The sequence below is a fragment of the Coregonus clupeaformis genome, chromosome 6 (assembly GCF_020615455.1).
Source record: "Coregonus clupeaformis isolate EN_2021a chromosome 6, ASM2061545v1, whole genome shotgun sequence".
Classification (NCBI taxonomy): domain Eukaryota; kingdom Metazoa; phylum Chordata; class Actinopteri; order Salmoniformes; family Salmonidae; genus Coregonus; species Coregonus clupeaformis.
In genome coordinates this window covers 15,231,208-15,253,392 of record NC_059197.1, presented here as the reverse complement: position 1 = coordinate 15,253,392, position 22,185 = coordinate 15,231,208, and positions in this window count along the sequence as shown.

Sequence of the window (22,185 nt, the reverse complement as noted above, 5' to 3'; positions counted from 1 at the left end):
CACACACTTGGCATTCTCTCAACCAGCTTCACCTTAAATGCTTTTCCAACAGTCTTGAAGGAGTGCCCACATATGCTGAGCACTTGTTGGCTGCTTTTCCTTCACTCTGCAGTCCGACTGAGGCCAGGTCATCTGATGCAGCACTCCATCACTCTCCTTCTTGGTAAAATAGCCCTTACACAGCCTGGAGGTGTGTTGGGTCATTGTCCTGTTGAAAAACAAATGATAGTCCCACTAAGCCCAAACCAGATGGGATGGCGTAACGCTGCAGAATGCTGTGGTAGCCATGCTGGTTAAGTGTGCCTTGAATTCTAAATAAATCACAGACAGTGTCACCAGAAAAGCACCCCCACACCATAACACCTCCTCCTCCATGCTTTACGGTGGGAAATATACATGAGATCATCCGTTCACCCACACCGCGTGTCAAAAAGACACGGCGGTTGGAAACAAAAATCTACCAAATAGGGCTATCTTCTGTATTCCCCTTATCTCAAACGCATTAAGAAGGAAAGAAATTCCACAAATTAACTTTTAACAAGGCACACCTGTTAATTGAAATGAATTCCAGGTGACTACCTCTTGAAGCTGTTTGAGAGAATGCCAAGAGTGTGCAAAGCTGTCATCAAGGCAAAGGGTGGCTACTTTGAAGAATCTAAAATCTAAAATATATTTTGATTTGTTTAATACTTTTTTGGTTACTACATGATTCCATATGTGTTATTTAATAATTTTGATGTCTTCACTATTATTCTACAATGTAGAAAATAGTAAAAATAAAGACCGGTAGTGTATGTTCTGTTGGGATTTCACGCTCAGCAGTGAAGTGCTCCAGTTCAGCCCGAGAAGGTGGAGAGAGGGAGGGAGGTCAGAGAGAAGTGAAAGTATGAGAGAGGGAGGTCAGACAGAAGTGAGAAAGGGATGTCAGAGAGGAGTGAGAGGACAGGGGCCCAGACTAATGTTTGACCCAGCTGGCTAGAGTTTGAAGGGCCTGGCACTCTGATGCAAAGAGGCAGGCACATTGTGCTCAAAGACACACACACACACACACACACACACACACACACACACACACACACACACACACTAAGAGGCTGTTTCGAAGCTCACACATGTCTAGGCCACAGGTGGGAAGGGAGGCCCTGTTTAATTTTCAGCCTCCCTGTGAAGTTTGCTGTGGGTGCCAGAGTCAATGACACACAGGTACTGCATCACCACTACAGAGGACTAGCAGTGGGGCAGTGTTTACTGTCTCTACCTCAGCTACAGCTGAACAATAGGAACTATACAACCCCGAGCCAGCAGTCTGCCCACACGGACCGGTAGGTGTGAGAGGAGGAGGAGGATGGAGAGAAGAAAGAGGAGGAGACGCAGGGAGGGAGGTGGAGGGAAAGAGGGTGTAAGGGGGGAGGGGAAAAGGGCAGCGTGATAAAGGGAACAAGAGAGAAAGATTAAATAAAAGAGTGAAGCCTTGCGAGATGGATGGTGAGGGGATGGAGATGGACGGAAACAACAGGGAGATGGACAGAGAAGTGGAGAAACAGAGAGAGTGAAGTGGACAGAGACAGATGAATGGGGGAATGCACAGACAAAAACTTGTGCATCCATTTTAAAGCATGACCATTGGACTGTGAAGAAGTCTATGTTATAATGGACCCAGCATGGGTCAGTTGGGGCAGTCTGTACCACATCCAAACCCCTGGCTGTCTACGGATAAATACCTTCTCCCCCCATCTCGCTCTCTCCCTCCCCCATCTCTCGTGCTCTCTCTGATGAACAACACTCCATCTTTAATCCCTGCTGCTCCCACTGAACTATATCAACTATTAACTGCACATCCAGTAAATCCCACTGCAGAAAGCAGCCTTTAAAATTGCCTACGGGCCCCAGTAAAGTGGCCTTGCTGTATGACATGATGGGGGCTAAAAACAGTCATTTCCCACTACAGGCTTTCTCAAATTGAGTTTTATCCACTGCCTCTGTCAAGGTTTTTTTCCTCTCTTTCCTGTGGGTGCCAACCCTTCCCCTTGTCCCCTCCACCCTTCCTCCACCTCTCTTTTCCTTAAATCGTGCTGTCATCAGCAGCCGGGGGGATTATGGGGGAAAGGGCTGACCCTGGTGATGCGATGGGGGATCTGATGGAACCTGTCCTCCAGTCAGTCGGCCTACAGACGAGTCATTACAGGGCGACGGACATGATGGCCATCTGGCCGAACGGCCACGTTTAACCTCTCACTTCCTGAGGTAGTCTAGCTCTGAGGGCTGCTTGGTTAAGAGGCACATCACATTTGAAGGTGCCCTCATTGTGAGGAGGGGAGGGGCAGTTTGTTACTTCAGGATTGGAGGTTAAGTCATATCTGTGTCAGCTGAGACTGGGAGTCAGGTAAGATGTTAAGTAAGTTGTGAAAGGCGGAATCCTCCGCTGTAATTGAATAGATGAATTGCTATTTTGACAGTTGCTCATCACTTACATTAAAAGGATGCCCAGTTTACTGAAAACCACTGTATTATGACTTAGACACAGGGACTGTGTGTGTGTGTGTCTTCCAAACGTCCATCATGCCGTCTCAGTCTTCCATTTTCGGAGTCAGATACACACACAGACTTTGTGGATTGGGTGGGTTCAGCAGGCACCCCTACCCCTCCTCTTCTACCGCCCTCCTCCCCCTCCTCCTCAAATCTCTCACCCTCTACATGTCCAGGCAGTGGGGGAGCTGAAATCACATTCTCTGCGCCTCCCGTCGCTGACCTGAATCTGACAGTGGCCCGCAATAACTGCTCCAAGACTAGAGAGAAGAAGAGAAGGAGAGAGAGAGAAAGAGAGGGATAGAGAGAAGGAGAGAGAGAGGGAGAGAGAGGGATGGAGAGAGAAAGAGGGATAAAGATAGAGGGAGAGAGAGAGGAAGGGAGAGAGAGAGTCAAAGATAGAGGGAGAGAGAGAGGAAGGGAGAGAGAGAGTCAAAGATAGAGGGAGAGAGAGAGAGGAAGGGAGAGAGAGAGTCAAAGATAGAGGGAGAGAGAGAGGAAGGGAGAGAGAGAGTCAAAGATAGAGGGAGAGAGAGAGGAAGGGAGAGAGAGAGGAAGGGAGAGAGAGAGTCAAAGATAGAGGGAGAGAGAGAGGAAGGGAGAGAGAGAGTCAAAGATTGAGGGAGAGAGAGGAAGGAAGGAAAGAGAGAAGAATAAAGAGAGAGAGAGTGCACAGGAAATAACAATGTTTTTTTTCTCCAATGTCACAGCAGTACGTGGGGAAACAGGAGGTGGCAGGTCTGGGAGGCAAGGGGCAGGAGGCTGGGCAGGATAGTGTTGCTATGGGATGGGAAGATAAAAAGAGAAAGAGAGGGAGAGAGGCTGAGAGGTGAGAGGGGGGATTGGGTTGTGCTGTTGTTGATGGAGGGCATGTGAAGAGGTACAGTGCCGTGTCTGCCCACCTCACCCCCAACCTCCCAACCCACCCAATTCCTCCACCTCGCTACACCCCTACCAACACACACCCACAGCACGCCACTGGTTTTTGGACTCCCTGACCTCCTCTTATTTTAGCCCCAGCAGCTGTCTACTCTCCCACCCTCTCTCTCTCTCTCTCTCTTTTTTTTCTTTCTCCCCTTCCTCTCTACCAGCCTTACAAGCCCCATGGTGTCATAGCTGCTCTGTGGAGTCCCTGATTGGTTTAGCTCCCGTCTGAGGCCAGGAAGTGTTGGAGTGGAGGGCCACATAGGAGAGAACCTGTATGTGTCTGTCTGTGTGTGCCTGTATGTGACATGGGAACACAAACACAAACACACACACATACATACAGACACACCTCTGTATGGGGTTTGAGCCCAAGTGGGAGAAATGATGCACAGTGGGCAGCCAACTCCAGTTAAAGATTAACAATCTCCAGTCTACTGTACTACTGTGAGACTCTGCTTTATAAGAGTCTAGTGTTTAATTGGCTCAGTCTAGTCTCACAGAAAGCAGGATATTTAAGCTGAATGCATCCACCTGGGATATATGCCAGATTTAGGGTAAACATATACAGTATTTTATATCTTAAGGTTTGTGTATTTGTTTACTGTACAAAACAGCTGTGAGTCTGTAGAAGCTCTGCGACTTGGAGACTCTGACTTCCTGTCTCTGTGTGTGCCTGCATGTGTTTTAGTGTGTATGTATGTATGTATGTATGTGTGTGAATAACTCTATGCATTCAAAAGCAGGGTATTATCTCCCTACTCAGGATGCTCGGGGGATTGCCCCTCAACCCTTTGATCACTATCAAGCCCCTCTCTTTCCCCTTTTCTCTTAAATTCAAACACCCTCTCTCTCTCTCCATCTCTCTCTCCATCTCTCTCTCTTTTCCCCTCTCTTCCCTTCTCTCTTTAAATTAAACTCTCTCCCTCCCTGTTTTCTCTCAAATTAAAAGGACAATTTAATGCAAATGTATCGTCAAACATAAATACATCTTCAGTATATCTGTTTTCCCTTTCATGTAAATGAAGGTACAATGTCATTATTAAGGACTGGTTGAAGTTCATACAAACTGGATGGCCATGGATATAAGTCTCTTTTGACCAGGCGACTATGGAGGCATCCAAAATATATGTGTGTTTGTGTATGTGTGCGTGTACGTGTGTGTGTCTGTGTATGCGTAAGCGAGAGACGGAGAAAGAGAAAGGGAGAGGGAGTGAGAGAGAGAGAGAGAGAGTAAGATAGTGTGTGTGTGTGTGTGTCTGCTCTGGTGGATTGCAGGCTATGAATTATATTACATCTCCAAAATAGGCCCTGGCGCCAAAGCTGAAGCTGCGGCACATCTTCAATTTCAAGATGCTGGATAGAGAAGAGAAAAAAAGAGTATAGAGAGAGAGAGAGAGAGAGAGAGAGAGAGAGAGAGAGAGAGAGAGAGAGAGAGAGAGAGAGAGAGAGAGAGAGAGAGAGAGAGAGAGAGAGAGAGAGAGAGAGAGAGAGAGAGAGAGAGAGAGAGAGAGAGAGAGAGAGAGAGAGAGAGAGAGAGAGAGAGAGAGAGAGAGAGAGAGAGAGAGAGAGAGAGAGAGAGAGAGAGAGAGAGAGAGAGAGAGAGAGAGAGAGAGAGAGAGGCTGAGGAGGACAGAGAGGCTGAGGAGGACAGAGAGGCTGAGGAGGACAGAGAGGCTGAGGAGGACAGAGAGGCTGAAGAGCACAGAGAGGCTGAGGAGGACAGAGAGGGTGAGGAGGAGAGAGAGGCTGAGGAGGACAGGGAGGCTGAAGAGCACAGAGAGGCTGAGGAGGACAGGGAGGCTGAAGAGCACAGAGAGGCTGAGGAGGACAGAGAAGCAGAGGAGGACAGAGAGGCTGAGTAGGACAGAGAGGCTGAGGAGGACAGAGAGGCTGAGGAGGACAGAGAAGCTGAGGAGGACAGAGAGGCTGAGGAGGACGGAGAGGCTGAGGAGGACGTCAGAGAGAGGAAAAAAAAGGAAGCAGATTCAATCTTGGAGCACCTTACAAATGTTTACGTCAGGTTACTTGTTTAAAGAAGAAGCTACTGAGAGGAAGAAGGAAGAGAGGAGAGAGAGGAGAGGAGAGGTCTCTTTCTCTTTCTCTCTTCCTCGTCCGCCACCCCCCCCCCCCAAACTGTACTGAAAAGATTAAATTGTTTACGAGCTCGGCCTGGCTGGCTAGAACGAATGAGCCAAAAGCGACAGAGATAGACATTCTAATTTGCAGCTGTACTTCGCGGCCCCTCTGTGCAACCACTAATTATTTTATCTGGCTTCAACACTCCGGGCAGCAGCCACATTCAGAAGGAGAGAAAAAAAACTAAGTGAAAGAGGCAAAAATTACAGTTTTATACGCTGAACAACTGATAAAAAAAATCTCAACTTGAATACTTGATTTCTTTTTTTGCCCCCCCCCCCCCCTTTTCTTCTCCCTTCCCCTTCTTTCTCCCCTCTTCCCTTTCTCCCCTCTTCCCTTTCTCCCCTCTTCTCACAAAGAGGGCCGGCCGACTGTAGTATTAACCCTTTATCTTGACTGAGCAGAAAGACGTTTTCCAGCATCTCCTTCACTGAGGCTTCTCTGGTGGTGGTGGGGGGAGTGTGTGTGTATTTGTGCGTGTGTGTTTGTTTGTGTGGTGTCAGTGTGTGTGTGTGTGTGTGTGTGTGTGGAGGGGGTCATAGGGGTGCATGTGTGTATATGGGGGGTGTAGGGGGTAGGGGACTGTGAGTTGGTGTGGGTATGTGTGTGTGGGGGGATACAGCATGGAGAATAATTATTGTTATCTTCCAGGCAGAAGAGGGAAGAGAGGAGATAGGAAACTGCAGCAGCTGGGAGAGAATCAGGCTTGCGAGAAGTCGTGTTTTGAGGGGGCCGCCGTTGTAAATTCGCTGGATATTCAGAGCAAGTCGGCCCTGCTTGTCTGTCCCTCTCTCGTTCTCGCTCTCTCTCTCTCTCTTTCTCTCTCTCTCTCTCTCGCTCTCTCTAAATATATATATATATATCCCTCTCTCTTTCTCTGTCTCTCTCTCTCTATATATATATCCCTCTCTCTCTCTCTCTCTCTCTCTCTCTCTCTCTCTCTCTCTCTCTCTCTCTCTCTCTCTCTCTCTCTCTCTCTCTCTCTCTCTCTCTCTCTCTCTTCCGCCCTCTCTCTTTCACTCTCGCACACTCCTCAAATTTTTTGTCTCCAGATGTCTGCTCCCCCGATAGGGGCATTGTGCCGATGCACTATATAGAAAACTCATCAGTGCTGGTTGCCTTTTGGGCATAATCCGCTGGTAAGGTAACTGCGCGCTTATAGACTGCGAGCAGATAATGGGGGGCAGAAGAAAAGAGATAAAGAGGGGGAACTCTTCTCATTACCAGCTATTTCCAGCACTGCAGACACTGCCAGTATTGAGTGGTTAGTATGCCGGGCATAAATTAAAAGCACCCACAGAAAAAAGGAGGGTAGGAGGGAGGAGGAAATGAAACGAGGGAGAGGGGATGGTGGCGAGGAGGGAGCATAGTGCAGTCACCCCTCTCTCTCCCTCTCTCTCTTTCTTCCTCTCTTTCTCTTTCTATGCTGGGCTTAGTCAGCCAACTGATGAGTTAAGAGAGGACCTGAGAGACTGCAAAGGAACTGATGTTACATAAGCAAGTTGTACACACCTGCGTGTTACACTCACATACAGTATATCTCTATACCGGTTGCATCACCGCCTGGTATGGGAACTGCTCGGCATCCGACCGTAAGGCGCTACAGAGGGTAGTGCGTACAGCCCACTACATCACTGGGGCCAAGCTTCCTGCCACCCAGGACCTATATACTAGGCGGTGTCAGAGGAAGGCCCAAAAAATTGTCAAAGACTCCAGTCACCCAAGTCATAGACTGTTCTCTCTGCTACCGCACGGTATGCAGTACCGGAGCGCCAAGTCTAGGTCCAAAAGGCTCGTTAACAGCTTCTACCCACAAGCCATAAGACTGCTGAACAATTAATGAAATGGCCACCCGGACTATAAACATTGACCCCCCCTTGTTTTTACACTGCTGCTACTCGCTGTTTATTATCTATGCATAGTCACTTTACCCCTACCTACATGTACAAATTACCTCTACTAAACTGTACCCCGCCCATTGACTCAGTTCCGGTACCCCTGTATATAGCCTCAGTTCCGGTACCCCCTGTATATAGCCTCAGTTCCGGTACCCCCTGTATATAGCCTCAGTTCCGGTACCCCCTGTATATAGCCTCAGTTCCGGTACACCCTGTATATAGCCTCAGTTACGGTACCCCCTGTATATAGCCTCAGTTCCGGTACCCCCTGTATATAGCCTCAGTTCCGGTACCCCCTGTATATAGCCTCAGTTCCGGTACCCCCTGTATATAGCCTCAGTTCCGGTACCCCCTGTATATAGCCTCAGTTCCGGTACCCCCTGTATATAGCCTCAGTTTCGGTACCTCCTGTATATAGCCTCAGTACCTGTACCCCCTGTATATAGCCTCAGTACCTGTACCCCCTGTATATAGCCTCAGTTCCGGTACCCCCTGTATATAGCCTCGTTATTGTTATTTTATTGTGTTACTTTTTATTTTATTTTATTATTATTATTTTATTTTTTACTTTAATTGATTTAGTAAATATTTTCTTAACTCTATTTTCTTAAAACTGCATTGTTGGTTAAGGGCTTGTAAGTAAGCATTTCACTGTAAGGTCTACACCTGTTGTATTCAGCGCATGTGACAAATACAATTTGATTTTATTTAGGTAGACAAACTGTAATTAGGACAATTCATTAAGAATATATAATGATTTTCTCATTGTGGTCTATTTCTGATTCCTACTCAGGTCTTTTGGTAAAGGTTGACATTGGTTGCCTGCTTCAACTGAAACCCATGCAGTGTATTTGTGTTTGTGACATGGTTACATATCAAACTGGTTATTTCCACCCAAAGCAACACAGGGTGAGAGTGAGTTCAATCTCCCTGAAGTATTGTGTTCTGCCTAACGGGCTCTGTCTGTTCTGTCTGCATATAGAATGCCACTGCAACACTTTCAGACGAATTTTACAGATACACACACTCGGTCCTCTCTCTTTCTCTCCTGTTCTCTTTCTCTCTCCTTTTCTCCTTCTCTCTCTCTCTCTCTCTCTCCTCTCCGTATCGCTCTCTCTCTCTCTTCATGCCATTCAATAGCATCGTCAACGGAGGATAAAACCCACCCAACCTTGAAAAGAACTAAACAAAACAACAGTCCCTCCCCTCTCTCCTCCTTTCCCTCCCTCTCTTCCATTCCTCCACACACCGCCACACGCACCGCCACACACACTGCCACACACACCGCCACACACACTGCCACACACACTGCCACACACACCGCCACACACACACACTGCCACACGCACCGCCACACACACCGCCACACACACCGCCACACACACCGCCACACACACCGCCACACACACTGCCACACATACCGCCACACACACACTGCCACACGCACCGCCACACACACCGCCACACACACTGCCACACACACCGCCACACACACTGCCACACACACTGCCACACACACCGCCACACACACTGCCACACACACCGCCACACACACCGCCACACACACTGCCACACACACCGCCACACACACCGCCACACACACCGCCACACACACTGCCACACATACCGCCACACACACACTGCCACACACACCGCCACACACACTGCCACACACACTGCCACACACACCGCCACACACACTGCCACACACACTGCCACACACACCGCCACACACACTGCCACACACACCGCCACACACACCGCCACACACACTGCCACACACACCGCCACACACTGCCACACACACTACCACACACACCGCCACACACATGCAGGCACTTGGACCAATACCAATTAAAGACACAAAGGACACAGTGACAGTCCCTGGTTTATTTGCCGGTTGTTTTGCAGGGGTTATCTAAGTGTGTGTGTGTGTGTATGTGTGTGTGTGTGTCTCTCTCTCTCTGTCGCTCTGTGTAAGTGAGGGAGACAATCTTCAGCAGTTCACCCTGGCAGTCAGACAGACAAACAGAGAAACAGACAAACAGACATTCAGTCAGACAGACAAACAGACAAACAGGCAGACTGACAGACAAACAGACACAGACAGACAGTCAAACAGAGACAAACAAACAGACAGTCATAGTCAGACAGACAGACAGACAGGACAGACAGACAGACAGACAGACAGACAGACAGACAGACAGACAGTCAAACAGACAGACAGTCAGTCAGTCAGTCAGTCAAACAGTCAAACAGACAGACAAACAGACAGACAGACAGACAGTCAAACAGACAGATAGAGACAAACAGACAGTCAGGCAGACAGACACAGACAGACAGACAGACAGACAGACAGACAGACAGACAGACAGACAGACAGACAGACAGACAGACAGACAGACAGACAGTCAGTCAGTTAAACAGACATACAGTCAAACAGACAGACAGACATGCTCCAGATAAACCACTAGATTCTTCCTCCCATGCTGTTCTCCCTCACAATAGAGCCTGGGATTCATTTGCATGACACAATTGGCTCTCCATGCTGATGTGTTGTGACTAGACAAGTGTAGCATTATGGGGGAACAAGTTACCATGGAGAAGGTTAATATAGACAATAAGGGAGCCAGATAATGGGAATTGGGTTCCTGTTTTTCCAACCTCTTATCGTGCAGGCTGGCGAGAGAAATCAGGTCTACTCTGCATAAAGGGATACCGCGTTAAAGGGCCAGTGTGACGTGACGCCCAGGGCTGAGCTGTCATGTTCATACATACACATGTTGATTCAGATACATATTCATGCAGGTATGACAGAATGTTACAATTAGGTTGAATAAAACATAAAAAATAAAACAAACAATTTTCACCAAGTTTCACTACTCAAAAGGCACCTAATTGGTGGAATGACCCAACTATTGTATAGGATTTGAGTTCTGTGTGTATCAAACCAACCCGACACTGCATCAAATGTGCTGTCTTCCTGAGATTAGAATGAGTTAATTTCTTGAATCGATTTGATACAGTTGCAACAAAGTTTGCCACAGTATAGGCAATCAAACCACTGCTAGGAGCAGCAACAATGAGGACAGGATTTGTTTTTTTGTATTATTTATTATACCAGCACCAATGATCACGTCCCCACTATAAAGCCACTGTGAATACTGCACACTTATTAGTGCCCACTGTACAGTCGTGGTCAAAAGTTTTGAGAATGACACAAGTATTGGTCTTCACGAAGTTCGCTGCTTGTGTTATGAGATATTTCTGTCAGATGTTACTATGGTATACTGAAGTATAATTACAAGCATTCCATAAGTGTCAAAGGCTTTTATTGACAATTACATTAAGTTTATGCAAAGAGTAAATATTTGCAGTGTTGACCCTTCTTTTTCAAGACCTCTGCAATCCGCCCTGGCATGCTGTCAATTAACTTCTGGGCCACATCCTGACTGATGGCAGCCCATTCTTGCATAATCAATGCTTGGAGTTTGTCAGAATTTGTGGGTTTTTGTTTGTCCACCTGCCTCTTGAGGATCGACCACAAGTTCTCAATGGGATTAAGGTCTGGGGAATTTCCTGCCCATGGACCCAAAATTTCGATGTTTTGTTCCCCGAGCCACTTAGTTATCACTTTTGCCTTATGGCAAGGTGCTCCATCATGCTGGAAAAGGCATTGTTCGTCACCAAACTGTTCTTGGATGGTTGGGAGAAGTTGCTCTCGGAGGATGTGTTGGTACCATTCTTTATTCATGGCTGTGTTCTTAGGAAAAATTGTGAGTGAGCCCACTCCCTTGGCTGAGAAGCAACCCCACACATGAATGGTCTCAGGATGCTTTACTGTTGGCATGACACAGGACTGATGGTAGCGCTCACCTTGTCTTCTCCGGACATGGTGTTTTCCAGATGCCCCAAACAATTGGAAAGTGGATTCATCAGAGAAAATGACTTTACCCCAGTCCTCAGCAGTCCAATCCCTGTACCTTTTGCAGAATATCAGTCTGTCCCTGATGTTTTTCCTGGAGAGAAGTGGCTTCTTTGCTGCCCTTCTTGACACCAGGCCATCCTCCAAAAGTCTTCGCCTCACTGTGCGTGCAGATGCACTCACACCTGCCTGCTGCCATTCCTGAGCAAGTTCTGCACTGGTGGTGCCCCGATCCCACAGCCGAATCAACTTTAGGAGACGGTTCTGGCGCTTGCTGGACTTTCCTGGGCACCCTGACGCCTTCTTCACAACAATTGAACTTCTCTCCTTGAAGTTCTTGATGATCCGATAAATGGTTGATTTAGGTTCAATCTTACTAGCAGCAATATCCTTGCCTGTGAAGCCCTTTTTGTGCAAAGCAATGATGACGGCACGTGTTTCCTTGCAGGTAACCATGGTTAACAGAGGAAGAACAATGATTTCAAGTACCACCCTCCTTTTAAAGCTTCCAGTCTGTTATTCTAACTCAATCAGCATGACAGAGTGTTCTCCAGCCTTGTCCTCGTCAACACTCTCACCTGTGTTAACGAGAGAATCACTGACGTGATGGCAGCTGGTCCTTTTGTGGCAGGGCTGAAATGCAGTGGAAATGTTTTTTTTGGATTAAGTGCATTTTCATGGTAAAGAGGGACTTTGCAATTAATTGCAATTCATCTGATCACTCTTCATGACATTCTGGAGTATGTGCATATTGCCATCATCAAAACTGAGGCAGCAGACTTTGTGTAAATTAGTATTTGTGTCATTCTCAAAACTTTTGACCACAACTGTATACCCTCTAAATGAGGAGTGCCTACACAATAACCACTATAAATAGTGCCACTCAATAACCACTATAAATAGCGCCAACTCAATCTAAATATGTAGTACCCAGTGTATATGTTTTTTGAGTAGAGCCCACTCGATACAGTGGCCTGTATGATAGTTCCCACACATTACCCTCCATATGAGGCAGTTCCAATCTGTAGCCTCTGTGTGAGTACTGAGTATTGCCTAGTGTGCGTTGTGCCCACTCTCTCTCTGTGATTAGCAGAGTGCCTGCTCCGTAGCCTCCATAGTCTGAGGCAGTGTCCATACTCAATGTATGCCTCGTAGGGCCAGGGTGTCGTCCCCCCACCCCCCCTCACTCTCTGAGCCGCCCAGCATGTAAAAGGCCCAATTACCATCCCTCACACAGGCCCTAACTAGACCACAATGGGTAAGTCATTTTTCATTTAATATTTAGGGGCGGCTGCCGAGACTGGGGCTTGCAGGGGTTGTGGAGGGTGGTGATGGTGGGGTTGTGGAGGGGAACTCCACGGTCCTGGAAGAGCCTCCCACAGTGGCTCCAGATGGGACTAGCTGGCAGAAAGGTTGTTATGAGGGGACGATTGAGTGCCTTACGTTCTGAATTAAGTTTGAACCCTGGGGTGCCTGGGCTTTGTGGAGAGGGAGTGAGGGGGTTGAGAGAGAGAGAGGGAGAGAGAAAGAGAGAGAGCTCTAAATCACTGTGCTGGGCTTTGGTCCCCTGTCAAGTACCTCCCATCATCATGACATTTAAACCATTCATTAATTACCCAGCTATGTGATGAGTTTTCTCTGCACCCCTCCCTCCCTCCCTCCCTCCCTCCCTGGGAAATAAATAAATAATAGACTGGGGCATGTCATCTCATCTCATCCCCCCTGTCTTTGATCATTTGACTGAGCGGTCATTACATCCTTTATGGCATGTTACAGAATTGTGGCATTATGCTGGAATTCTCCTGGAATAACAGGGCTATCATAAATGCAAATTAAGTCTTTGCCTCCCGCTCTCCATACCCCCTCCCTCTAACTAGTTAGGTGTAGGAAGTTATATTTCCCTCCCTGAGCAGCTCCAGTTAGGTGTAGGAAGTTATATTTCCCTTCCTGAGCAGCTCCAGTTAGGTGTAGGAAGTTATATTTCCCTCCCTGAGCAGCTCCAGTTAGGTGTAGGAAGTTATATTTCCCTCCCTGAGCAGCTCCAGTTAGGTGTAGGAAGTTATATTTCCTCCCTGAGCAGCTCCAGTTAGGTGTAGGAAGTTATATTTCCCTCCCTGAGCAGCTCCAGTTAGGTGTAGGAAGTTATATTTCCCTTCCTGAGCAGCTCCAGTTAGGTGTAGGAAGTTATATTTCCCTTCCTGACCAGCTCCAGTTAGGTGTAGGAAGTTATATTTCCCTTCCTGAGCAGCTCCAGTTAGGTGTAGGAAGTTATATTTCCCTCCCTGAGCAGCTCCAGTTAGGTGTAGGAAGTTATATTTCCCTCCCTGAGCAGCTCCAGTTAGGTGTAGGAAGTTATATTTCCCTTCCTGAGCAGCTCCAGTTAGGTGTAGGTGAACTGTTGAATACAGTCTCTTTACACTCTCTACTTTTGCTTTCCTTTGTGTCGCTGTTGTGATTTTGTGTCTAGCAATCTGTATTTGCAGTGTGTATGTGTTTGTTTGTACAACTTTACCTGCGTGGGTGTGTCTCGCAGAGAGTTGGAAGTCATTGCTTTGTGTGTGTGTGCTCATACGCACAAACACACACACACACACACACACACACACACACACACACACACACACATACACACACATATACACACACACAGCTCAAGGAATTGATGACTAAAAATTGAAGGGGATAGATTTCCTCCCGGGGATGACACCCCATTTGTTTTCATTTTGCAGATGGTCGTCATCCCCCAGATTACACGCTCTCTCTCCCCCCTCGGGGCAGACGTCTCATCCCCCTCTCCCCCCACCCTAATGCTCCTCCTATTATTCCTTAATGGATCGGGGACAAAAACAATGACCTACTAAAGAGCGGACAGAGAATTCACCTGTGATTTATCTATTTACCCCCTCTCATACCCTCTTCCATCGTACAGGCAGCCAGACAAAGCCACTGCTTTCTCTGTTATTTCTGAGTTCCACTGCAGATGATATACTGTAGGAGGAATGAGCTTGAGTCCTACTTTTGATGTTGGACAAATCTGGGTCAAATGCAAATGTTTATATATTTAATTTATTATTTTAAATACATATCAGGGAAAGTGGATGTCATATGTTACATGACATTTGAATATTGTAGGGTTCAGAGTAGGATGGCAAAATTCAGGGAACTTTTCAGAGTCAACTTTCAAAGTAAAAGATGTGGACTTTTGGGGTTTGGTTTTTAAAGAGTTGTCAAGACGTTGATGTTACATTTATAGATCTTACTTTAATAGCAGGGGGTTAAGGGGCGCTAATAACTGTTTGTCATTTTGTGTCCCCCTCAAAGCTCACCTCAATAGAGATTTGTCAAATCAACAAATCCTCCCTCTTCATTACCGAGCTAACATCCTCTATTCACTGTCTAACCTACAGCGTGCTCCTGGTTCCTGGCTGTTTCCCATGTCCTCTTGGAAAGGCACTAGGTTATGATTAGGGCAGGTCAACACCGTAGTGACACCTTTAAGGTCAGTCCTTTGTGATGCATTCGAGAATGGACTGAAGCGATGTCAAGTGCCCTGCATTCACTTTCACAGGAAAAAATCAAAATAGCTGGAATTCCCAGAAAAAGCCATTTAGACTGGATAACAATGACAGAGCAGGAATAGTCCCCCTACGTCCTTTAAATCATGTTTTCATGTCTATTAGGGATAAGATTTGAAGACTCTTAAAATTGGAGCCAATTTAATTAAAAAGGCTAGAAAGTGGAAGAGGGGGGAACGGGTTGTGATATGAAAGTGCTAGCAAATGGATTCCTCAAAACTCACTCTAGGGAAAGCCCAGCGGTCACTTGGCAAACCAGTAACTAAAGCTAAAACAGTTCTGGCCCCAACATCATGCTCCAATGTATTATTTATCCCTGGGCCTTTTATTAATTATTTTCTAATGCTTGTATTGTTCCACCTAGTGTGGCATTACAGATGTAGTATCTTAATTTGATCCAGTTTGCTACCGCAGGAAAATAATCATGCAGCAACAGGAAATGTGAATTATTATGTGGATTATAATGAATGGAAATTTTTGTAGGGGTTGATAAATTTCTCGTTAGAGCAAATCAAGTCTGAAATTTCAAAGTGGAAATTACAAACAACAAAATAATTCTCAGCAAGATCCTATATCTGTAGGATAAATTGCCTGCTTAAAGATTGATAAGACCCGGGTGCCTGTACATGCATACTTCTGGGGTTTGTGTCTGGCTGAGTGTGTGTGAGTTTGAGTGCTTGTGTGTGTGTGTGTGAGTTTAAGCATCTCTGTGAGTGTGTGTTTGTGTGTGTGTAAGAGTTTGAGTGATTGTCTGGCGGTGGCGAGTGGTGTGGATCCGGTCTGTTTGATGACAGGGCTCTCCTATCGATTTTCTGGCCGGTGCAAGTGTCTATATATATATATATATATATATATATATATATATAGAGAGAGAGATAGAGCGAGAGAGAGAGAGAGAGAGAGAGAGAGAGCTGAAACAGTGAGTGGGGGAAAACGGTACTCCTTTTGTAATTTTGCTCAGGGGATAAGGGACAAGGTATAGGGGTGGGAGGACGTGGCCAGCTGGGCTAACCCTAGAGAATGGGAGGCAGGGAGAGGGGAGGGGAGGGGAGAGGAGGTAAAAAAAGACCAATAGAAAGATGAGATGATTTTCAAGATCCCATGAAGAAGAAGCAGCCATCCCTAGACTCCCCAGGAAACCAAATACCTAAACCCCTGTCCCAGACCTGGACAAACACCTAAACCCCTGTCCCAGACCTGGACAAACACCTAAACCCCTGTCCCAGACCTGGACAAACACCTAAACCCCTGTCCCTGTCCCAGACCTGGACAAACACCCAAACCCCTGTCCCAGACCTGGATAAACACCTAAACCCCTGTCCCAGACCTGGACAAACACCTAAACCCCTGTTCCAGACCTGGACAAACACCTAAACCCCTGTCCCAGACCTGCACAGAGACCTGTACATTTCATGCATTTTACACTGAACAAAAATATAAACGCAATATGCAACAATTTCAAAGATTTTACTGAGTTGCAGTTCAGCCTCCCGAGTGGCGCAGTGGTCTAAGGCAAACAGCAGTGCTAGCTGTGCCACTAGAGATCCTGGTTCGAATCCAGGCTCTGTTGTAGCCGGCCGCGACCGGGAGACCCATGGGGCGGTGCACAATTGGCCCAGCGTCGTCCAGGGTAGGGGAGGGAATGGCCGGCAGGGATGTAGCTCAGTTGGTAGAGCATGGCGTTTGCAACAGCAGGGTTGTGGGTTCGATTCCCATGGGGGGCCAGTATGAAAAAAAATATATAATAATAATGTATGCACTAACTGTAAGTCGCTCTGGATAAGAGCGTCTGCTAAATGACTAAAATGTAAATATAAGGAAATCAGTTAATTGAATCTATGGATTTCACATGACTGGCAATACAGATATGCATCTGTTGGTCACAGATACCTTTTTTAAAAAGGTAGGGGCGTGGATCAGAAAACCAGTCAGTATTTGCTGTGACCACTACTTGCCTCTTGCAGCGCGACACATCTTGTTTGCATAAAGTTGATCAGGCTGTTGATTGTGGCCTGTGGAATGTTGCCCCACTCATCTTCAATGGCTGTGCGAAGTTGCTGGATATTGGTAGGAACTGGAACATGCTGTCATGCAAGTCAATCCAGAGCATCCCAAACGTGCTCAATGGGTGACATGTCTGGTAGTATGCAGGCCATGGAAGAACTGGGACATTTTCAGCTTCCAGAAATTGTGTACAGATCCTTGCGACACAGGGCTGTGCATTAACATAATGAAACACGAGGTGATGGCGGCGGATGAATGGCACGACAATGGGCCTCAGGATCTCATCACGGTATCTTTGCGCATTCAAATTACCATTGATAAAATGCAATTGTGTTCGTTGTCCGTAGCTTATGCCTGCCCATACCATAACCCCACCACCACCATGGGGCACTCTGTTCACAACGTTGACATCAGCAAACCGCTCACCCACATGAAGCCATACACATGGTCTGCAGTTGAGAGGCCGGTTGGACGTACCGCCAAATTCTCTAAAACAACATTGGAGGCAGCTTATGGTAGAGAAATTAACATTAAATTCTCTGGCAACAGCTCTGGTGGACATTCCTGCAGTCAGCATGCCAATTGCACGCTCCCTCAAAATTTGAGACATCTGTGGCATTGTGTTGTGTGACAAAACTGCACATTTTACAGTGGCCTTTTATTGTCCCCAGCACAAGGTGCACCTGTGTAATGATCATGCTGTTTAAATTAATCAGCTTCTTGATATGCCACACCTGTCAGGTGGATGGATTATCTTGACAAAGGAGAAATGCTCACTAAGATATAAACAAATGTGTTCAAACATTTGAGAGAAATAAGGTTTTGTGCGAATGGAACATTTCTGGGATCTTTTATTTCTGCTCATGAAACATGGAACCAACACTTTACATGTTGTGTTTATATTTTTGTTCAGTGTATATACTCAGGAAACTAAACCCCTGTCCCAGACCTGGACAAACACCTAAACCTCTCTCCCAGATCTGGACAGAGACCTGGATATGTCATGTCTGTCATATACCCAGGAAACCAAACACCTAAACCTCTGTCCCAGATCTGGACAGAGACCTGGACATGTCATGTATTTTATATACTCTGCTGGATCTGTTTATGACTGGCCTTTGGTTTCGTCTCATGGACTTGTTTGCCCGTGATTGACTCGTACTCGTAGCTGTCCAATAAAGTCTTTGTATTCTGATTAATTTCAGAGGCCCAGTCCCAGTTGTGCTATTTGCATACTCTGTCCGTCTTTCCCTCTCTCCCGGAAGGTTGTCCCCCCAGCCACTACCTTCCACCCCCCAGCCCTTACTCCCCCCCCCCAGCCCTTACCCCCCACTCCCCCCACCACCAGCCCCTACCCCGCAACCCCCCCCAGCCCCGTAATGGAGAACTCCAATTGGGATCATGTGCTCGTTTTCACCTGTTTTTATGTGCGTGTTGTAAACCTTTAACAGGCTAATGCATTAATAATATCCTCTTTTATAAATTCCCTTCACAAACAGCCTAAGTAGCCTTCCACTTCCTCTTCCTTCCCGCGACATCATTTCCTAAAGTAATTGCGACTCTCACTCTATCACTCTCTCGTCTTCGCCTTTCGTCTCTTACAGCTTTTCCATACACTTGAAAACTACCCCCATCCCTCTCCCTATGGTAGTTAAGGCCAGCCGTTTTAAGGCTGCCTGCCTTATCTCAAATTCATCAGGGTTGAATTGGTCCTGTGTCATTGTGAGGCAGCCATAACCCTTTGTTGGCGCCTCTTATTGTGGCGTGGAGATAAAATGTCAAAAAGCAGGCAAACGTCCCCCATCCACTGAGACTGTCCTCCAGGGTCATTGTGTGTGTGTGCTTGTGTGTATGTGTGTGTGCTTGTGTGTGTGTGTATGTGTGTGTGAGAAGGGGGCGGGCTAACGTCACATCACACAGCTCTCTCAAGTGCACAATACAGGAATGTGGTTTGCAGAGAAACACTCAGAGGAGAATTGTGGCCATCATGGCATCGCAGGATAAAAAGCATCATTTCAGAGGCTTTCATTGCCCGTTTAACTATCCCCAGTCCCCTCTCCCTAATGCTGCCTGTAAATTACCATCACACACATACACACACACACACACACGCACGCACACACACACACACACACACACACACACACACAGCTTCCACGTGATGAGACAGTGACGGTTGTTGTAGCTGCAGGAGCCCCTGTGTGGACCATCAGCCCCTGGGCTCGGTTGGTGCCGTTCGTTTTACACACCCCATCCACGTCCCCCTGGCAAATTTCCCCAGATTAGATTTGTAAATCAAAAACCAGTATATAACATGCATGAATTAATCTGTTTTATATTCTTTGGTTACATTTTTCGTGGAACACATTTGGAAGATTTAGAACGTATTTGCGCCTGCTGCTCTCAGCCATTATATGCTTCAGTTCATACATCTATTTGTGAGCCTATAAAACAGGCATTGACTACCCATGTAAATTGTGTTCCCCACAATAAATTATATGCATACTTGCAAAAATACATAACTGCTGTCGGTCTCTCTCTGTGTCGCTGGAATACTAATAACAACGCGGCTGGAGACCGCTGATGCTGCTTCCATTATCTTTCCATTTAGCTGTAATTTTGGGGGAAGTTGTTTTTTTGCAGATAGAATTTATATTCTCTCCTCCCTCTGGTCTTGCTCTCTCTCTCTCTCTCTCTCTCTCTCTCTCTCGTCCTCTCTCTCTCTCTCTTTCCCTCTCCTTCTATTTCTGAGGAGTGAGAGGTAGTCTCTGGTTGGAAACGTCAGTGACCTGCAAAGACCAACAGTTCACTGGCTGATTCTCTCCAGCGGCAGTAGTCTAGCTCTGTGGCTACAGGCTGTTATCTGGACAGATAAAATACTTTGATTCAGACATATGTTTGTGAACACACAGTAGGCTATATGTGGCATTTGTGAACATATATGCAGTGTTTAGGATTAAAGAGGAATCTGGTGTGTTAAAACCTCTGGAGATGTGGAGATGTTCATTTGTATTTATAAAAAATAATCTTAGCTTATCTCATTTGACCTAAGAGGACATCATACAGTATCTAATCTATATTGAATGACCCCAAGCTTTTTCCCCCTAGTGCATCTAGTGTAAAACTCCTAAAGATTGATGACTGCTGAATCAGAACCAATGATTCCTCTCATAGATCCTTTCATTCACTTCACATGTGGATTAATTCAGGAGTTACTGCATAATTGAATAATTGGTCGTACCTTCCATATTGAATTTAGTTGTTGTAGTCATTTGGCCGGGTCCTTGTATATGAAGAAGTTTACTGATGTTACGTCCTCAACAGATGTTGATGGATTTGTGATGGCAGGTGTACTTGGTGGAGATTATCTGTTCTCTGTTAGGAAGATGAGGGGATCTGTTCTCTGTTAGGGAGATGGTGGGGATCTGTTCTCTGTTAGGGAGATGGGGGGTTATGGGGGTAGTGGAAACAGACAGGGGCAAAGGGTCACACTTCTCAAACATACACACACAGGCACACACGTACGAACACACACACACACGTATGTACGGGATACGCATGATATACATCGTCCAATGAAATGTTTACTTGCAGGTTCCTTCTCGACAATGCAACAACAATAAGAAAAAGTAAAAAATAAGAATACGAACATAAAGTAAATAGCAGTTGATAGAATAAACAATTGAGCATAAGTATAATACAGGAAGGCACAATTTATAGTCCAATATTTTTGGGGAAGGGAGGGATGGGGCGCAAATGTATATATATTGAGCAGTATAATAAGAGTCTGGTAGGAGCAGTTGTGATGTGTGATAATGTGCGGAGGATCAGAGCAGGTGGTCAGTCCAGTTCAGGTGTCCAGCAGTCTGATGGCAAGTAGATAGAAACAGTCTGTGAGCCTGTTGGTATCAGACCTCATGCTCCGATACCGTCTGCCCAACGGTAAGGGAGAGAACAGCTTTTGGCTGGGGTGTGTGGGGTCCTTGATGATGCTGTATGCCTTCTTCAGGCACCGTTTCGAGTAGATGTACTGGATGGGTGGAAGCACAGTCCCAGTGATGTACTCAACTAACTGGGATAGGCTTTAAACAAACATCTCAAAAACAACTTTCTAATGCTGAATTCAAACATGCAACCTTTGGCACCAGAGTCAATGTTACAAACGTAAAATGTCAAAGTGTTTAAGGTTAAGTTTCGGCATTAACTCAAAACCTACTTTAAGATAACAGTGCTCACTGTTGCCCCTAGTGGCTGGTTTCCACGTCATCTCCCAACGTCCTCAGACATGGATGGTCTTTGAATACAGCCGGGTGACCTGGCTGGATGTACTGGGCCATCTTCACCACCCGCTGGAGGGCCTTGCGGTCGTGGACGGAGCAATTCCCGTACCAGGCCGTAATGCAACCGGTCAGGACGCTCTCAATTGTGCAGCGGTAGTATTTGGAGAGGACCTGGGGTGGCATACACGCACACACACATACACATCTGACACCACACCTGCAAATTTCCCCCCATATTTTCACAATATCCTAAATAAACAGGCAGCGAGCACACATTCTCCTCTCTCTCTCTCTCCTCTCCCCGGCATAAAATATTAATTTGTGTGTGGCCGGGGTTGCGGGGAACGGGGTCGAGCCTGTGTGGGCGCCCCTCTCTAGGTAAACAGTGGGGAGATTGCTATTGGCTCTCTGTTTGGTACACCCAGGCAGGCTAGAGAGCATGACACATTCCTCTCCTAATTACCAGAGCTGTTCTGTGTGCTTTTATCTTCAACAGTGGAGGAACCAACCCCATGCTCTCTCTCTCTCTCTCTCTCTCTCTCTCTCTCTCTGTGTGTGTCTCTCTCTCTCTCTCTCTCTCTCTCTCTCTCTCTCTCTCTCTCTCTCTCTCTCTCTCTCTCTCTCTCTCTCTCTCTCTCTCTCTCTCTCCCACCCTCCTCTTCCACTCAGGATTAGGGCCTCCCCTATCTTCTGCCGCCTTCGTCACCTCCATCCTACAGGCTTATCATGTGGGTGAGTTGTAAAGCAGGTAGCAGGTAAACTAGCTACCAGTCTGGAAGGAAGAGATGGTGGGGGTCTGTCTGGATTTTGGTGGTGGTGGTGATGGTAGTGGTGGTGGTGGTGGGGATGAAGGTGATGAAGGTGGAGGTGGTGGTGGTGGAGAAGGTGGTGGTGGAGAAGGTAGTGGTGGAGAA